The sequence below is a fragment of the Bufo gargarizans genome, chromosome 9 (genome assembly GCF_014858855.1).
Source record: "Bufo gargarizans isolate SCDJY-AF-19 chromosome 9, ASM1485885v1, whole genome shotgun sequence".
In the NCBI taxonomy this organism is placed as follows: domain Eukaryota; kingdom Metazoa; phylum Chordata; class Amphibia; order Anura; family Bufonidae; genus Bufo; species Bufo gargarizans.
Genome location: NC_058088.1, coordinates 183,947,634 through 183,953,676, shown reverse-complemented (window position 1 = coordinate 183,953,676; position 6,043 = coordinate 183,947,634).

Genomic DNA, 6,043 nt, shown 5'->3' with positions numbered 1-6,043 from the left:
CTGTTATATTTTGTGTTCACAGAAGTAGAAAAAGAAAATATGACTTTAAAATTCATTTTATAGTGTAAGGTAAGCTCAGTGACACAGCAAAAACAACCGAAAGCATAGTTTTAATCACTATAAAGTGGCCATTTGTATAGTTTGCTTAGTAGTTCACAGCTTGCAACTATAGCTTGCAATTTGTAGTTTGCAATTGCAAATTCAATTGCAAATACAATTGCAAACTACAAATTGCAAGCTACAGTTCCAAACTGTGAACTACTTAACAAACCATACAAATTGAAACCATACCAGATCATACTCAACCAATCTGCAAATAGTTACTGCTAACTGCATACTGCAAACCAAGTTTAGCCAGTAGAACTGTTTAATCTCAGATATACCACTTAGAGAGATCATAAAGTGCTTAAATAACTTTAAGTGAGAGTACATATACTGAAGAGAGAAATATATCCACCATTATGAAGGGCTCTTTCACACTTGCGTTGTTCTTTTCCTGCATAGAGTTCCGTCGTCGGGGCTCTATGCCGGAAAAATCCTGATCAGGATTATCCCAATGCATTCTGAATGGAGAGAAATCCGTTCAGGATGCATCAGGATGTCTTCAGTTCCGGACCGGAACGTTTTTTGGCCAGAGAAAATACCGCAGCATGCTGCGCTTTTTGCTCCGGCCAAAAATCCTGAACACTTGCCGCAAGGCCGAATCCGGAATTAATGACCATTGAAAGGCATTAATCCGGATCCGGCCTTAAGCTAAACCTCGTTTCGCCTCATTACCGGATCCGACGTTTAGCTTTTTCTGAATGGTTACCATGGCTGCCAGGATGCTAAAGTCCTGTTTGCCATAGTAAAGTGTAGTGGGGAGCAGTATACTTACCGCCCGTGCGGCTCCCGGGGCGCTTCAGAGTGACGTCAGGGCGCCCCACGCGCATGGATGACGTGATCGAATGGATCACGTCATCCATGCGCATGGGGCGCTCTGACGTCATTCTGGAGCGCCCCGGGAGCCGCATGAGCGGTAAGTATACTGCTCCCCCGCTCCCCACTACTACTATGGCAACCAGGACTTTAATAGCGCCCTGGCTGCCATAGTAACACTGAACGCATTTTGAAGACTGATCAGTCTTCAAATGCTTTCAGTTCACTTGCGGTGTTACAGATCCGGCAGGCACTTCCGGCAACGGAAGTGCACGCCGGATCCTAACAACGCAAGTGTGAAAGAGGCCTTAGAGTAATGGCGAGGGTTAGAGAAGCAATAGGAGGTGACCTGCTCCCTTATCATACTGTCACAGTGGGGAGTGGGGGGAAACCCCCCACCATACAATGTGGACCTGGTGGATAAGCAATTAGGCCTGAGGCTGGGATAAGGGAGCAGGTCACCTCCTATTGCTTCCCTAACCCTCGCCCTAACTCCTACCCATATGAGCAGACCTGGGTGGTAGGACGGCTCATACCCCCAGGAACCTAGGACCCTCAGTTGCCCCGATAATCCCTCAAATAGAGAAAGGGCTGAGACAACATATTCCTCCCAGACACGGATGAACAGGAGTCTCCACCAGCCTAGCTGCAAGGAAACAGTGGAGACCGCATACAGCGATTGGATCAGCATGTAAGCACACTGAACAACACACTTACCTGCCGCAGCCACCATAACTGAAACCCGAGCATAAGTACTGGTGCCCACACACAATATAGGACACAGTACAGACAACCACAACCAGGTATCCAGCACACCAGTTACTGCCTGGACCCCCATGCAAATAGGACACATGGCGGCCCCAGGCAGAGCTGCATACAGACTTGTAGTGCCCCCTCCGGGGAACCCTGACATCCCGTTCCGGAGGACACACAGATAGTCAGGAGAATGTCTAGCAAACATGCTGGACAACAAACACCACCAGACATGTAACAACAACACGACATAACACCTACCCATACAAACGACACCACACAAAAAGTAGGGTAGTGAAGGAGACTGGGGATGACCTGGGAGAGACATTGCTGAGACCTTGATGTTCCACAAGGTGGCCGTCAAGCACTGGGCAGATGGAATAAGCCGGACATTAGCAAAGCTCTAGCACCAAAGGCTGTCGGACAACTAACTCCATCCAAAAGGCCCAAGGCTAAATAAACTTAGTGGCCACACCCAGCCAGGTAGTTACGCCTCCAGCCCCAGACGGGGAACTAAGATATAAGGGGCAGTGCATACACATGCAGACTAAACGACACGTTGCCTCTGGCCACAGCATACACGGCTAACGTGTCACGGCGTACAGCAACCAGACCGTGACACGAACGTGACACAGCTGTGACAGGCGTTTCCCCACACTCTCCACAATGACAGTATGTCTAACTAGGTGGCCCTCACACTGGACCGATGGAATATACAGACAGGAGCAAAGCTCCATCACCAACCAAGGCAGGAATACAACTGACCTCACGCTCACAGCACCAGAATAAGTAGAGCCCTGAGGCCACACCTAGATCCACACCTTAACCCCACTCACACCAGACTGGGAAGGAACAAAGATAGAGGGACCAGTGCACACATGCTGCAACACATTGCCACTGGCAACCAGCATGCACTGCTAACGTGTCAAGGCGAACAACACCAAAACAGAGAACTGACGTGACAGCAACAGAGAACCAAACTCATAGATCTTTTGTGATTCGTGTCTTTACATCCTGGAAATGAAGTTCCCCCATCTCAAGGCTCTCAGACTACGGAGACACTAAAACATAATTTTTTTTGTTTCAAAAATGCTATTGTATAAAACTTAAATAAATAAGAAAAATCTACTCTATAAAAATAAATAAATAAAAACTGTGCTAAAACAACAATTTTTTTGGTCATCTTGCCCCATAAAGTGTTATAATGAATGATCAAAAAAAATCATATGCACCCAAAAACGTCAACTCTTCCTGCAAAAAAATGAGTCCCTGCACAAGACGATCGGCAGAAAAATAAAAAAAATATGGCGTTCAGAAAATGGAGACACAAAAACATTTATTTTTTCTAAAATTCTTTATTATGTAAAACTGAAACAAAGAAAATAGACATATTTGATATAATTGTGTCCAAAGCAACCTGCTCTATAAAAATAGCACATGATCTACCCTGTCAGATGAATGTTGTAAAAAATAAAAAATAAAAACTGTGCGAAAACTATTTTTGGTTACCTTGCCTCACAAAAAACATAATATAGAGCAATTAAAAATCTTATGTACCCCCAAATAGTACCAATAAAACTGGCACCTTATCCCCTAGTTTCCAAAAGGGTGTATCGGGGGGCTTCAAATGGGACATGGCATCTAAAAACCAGTTAAGCAAAATCTGCCTCCCAAAAACCATATGGCGCTCCTTTTCTTCTGCGCCCTTACATCAGTTTATAACCACATGTGGGGTGTTTCTGTAAACCGCAGAATCAGGTAATAAATATTGAGTTTTGTTTGGCTGTTAACCCTCGATGTATTAAAGAAAAAAAAAAATGGATTAAAATGGAAAATCTGCCAAAAAAGTGAAATTTTTAAATGTGATCTCCATTTTCCATTAAATCTTGTGGAACACCTAAAGGGTTAACAAAGTTTGTAAAAATCAGTTTTAAGTAACTTGAGGGGTGTAGTTTCTACACCGGGGTCATTTATAGGGGGTATCCACAATGTAAGCCCCACAAAATGACTTCAGACCTGAACTGGTCCTTAAAAAGTCGGTTTTGGCAATTTTCTTAAAAATTTTAAGAATTGCTTTTAAAATTCTAAGCCTTCTAAAAGGTCCTAAAAAAATTAAATGACATTTACAAAATGATGTCAACATAACGTAGACCTATGGGGAATGTTAAGTAATAAATATTTTATGAGGTATCACTTTCTGTTTTAAAAGCAGAGAAATAGAAATTTTGAAAATTGTGAATTATTCTACATTCTTGGTAAAAAATTTTGGGATTTTTTCATAAATAAAGGTGAAATATATTGACTCAAATGTATGACTATCATGAAGTACAATGTGTCACGAGAAAACATTATCTGAATGGCTTGTAGAAGTAAAAGCTATTACCACATAAAGTGACATATGTCTGATTTGCAAAATTAGGCCTGGTCAGGAAGGGGGCAAATGGCCCGGATGTGAAGTGGTTATAACCTTCCCAACACGCTCCATACATGCACAGCACTGTGGGAAGTGATCATGCTGGAACAGGAGCGGTGCTTGCTCAACCAGGCCCCTGCTGTTACTGCTGGCATCGGTGAAAACACCAATACTGGTGGATTAACCCCTTGGATGCCATGGTCAATGCTGACTGCCACATCTAATGGGTTTACAGAGAGAGGAGGCATCCTATCTCAACCTCCTCACAATACGATTGCAGGGTGCGGATTGCTGCCAAGGCAGTCTCTAATAGACTTGTATTAGCGCTTCAATAAATGACAAATGAGACAGCAGTTTTACCAGACAAAAACAGTATTTGTTCAGCTGCCTCTTGGCATATATGGCACAGGAGCGGTGCTTGCTTAATCAGCCAGCGCTTCAATAACTGGCAAATAACACAGCTGTTTCACCAGATAAAAACAGGTTTTCAGATATAACAGAGCTAAACCAGACAGCCAAAAGGCCAGTCTGTCTGGTTTTGGTGGTAAATAAGTCAGGCTTTTCCCTTCCAAAACAAACTCTTCTTTAACCCTTACGGTAATTATGGAAAGTTACTAGCTTCTCATTATTAGACATGTTTCACAGGCTGTTCCCCTGCCGCAACAGCCTGCTGGAACCATTAACGCCAGTGTGAAAAAGGCTTAATAATAAGAAGCTGGTAATTTTGCACAGCATGTAGCAGTATTTGTCCAGCCGCCTCTTGGCATATTTGCCGTGCTGAAGCTGGATCTCCGCTGGTCCCCATTATAGTGAATGGGGCCGGAAGGACTTCCGATATTGCATGACTGCAGTAGGTATGTATTCGACAGGCTGTTCCCCTGCCGGAACCATTAAAGCCGTTGTGAAACAGGCCTTAGCTAGAAAGTCCCAAACATCTCTCAGTATACATTAACCCTTTCCACAGTGGCCCGTACACAAGCTATCCATGTTAAGAGACTGCTCCATTTGTAAGCTGCTGTGCAGCCTGACATGTATGTTTTTTCCCGTCGAGAGGAGATCAAGCTCAAGTCAGGTAAGAGGAAGAGGGGAATTAAATATAGTCCCGCACAACTCCGCATTGAGATACTTATCTGGAAACCAGCAAGTGGAGGAGAAGGAGAGGGAGCACGTGGCAAGACGCCACGATTATGCATTTGTGAATATAGTGGACACTATGCTGATGAAACATTATGCACTATACCTACCCTCAGTTATGCTATATGCATTATAATACACTGCCAAGATCTTGCATTGATGATGGTAGTGTCTGACTGCTCCGCAAAGCCTTCTCTAGCACATCCCAATGATTCTCAATGGGGTTAAGGTCTGGACACTGTGGTGGCCTATCCATGTGTGAAAATGATGTCTCATGCTCCCTGAACCACTTTTTCACAATTTGAGCCCGATGAATCCTGGCATTGTCATCATGGAATATGCCCGTGCCATTAGGGAACAAAAAAGAAATCCATTGATGGAATAACCTGGTCATTCAGTATGTTCAGGTAGTCCGCTGACCTCATTCTTGGAGCACATACTGTTGCTGAACCTAGACCTGACCAACTGTAGCAACCCCAGATCATAGCACTGCCCCCACAGGCTGGTACAGTAGGCACTAGGCATTATGGGTGCATCACTTCATCTGCCTCTCTTCTTACCCTGATGTGCCCATCACTCTGGAACAGGGTAAATCTTGACTCATCAGACCACATGACCTTCTTCTATTGCTCCAGAGTCCAATCTTTATGCTCCCCAGCAAATTGAAGCCTTTTTTTCTAGTTTGCTCACTGATTAGTGGTTTTCTTACGGCTACACAGCTGTTCAGTCCCAATCCCTTGAGTTCCCTTTGCATTGTGCGTGTGGAAATGCTCTTACTTTCACTATTAAACATAGCACTGAGTTCTACTGTTTTTCTTTTTTGAT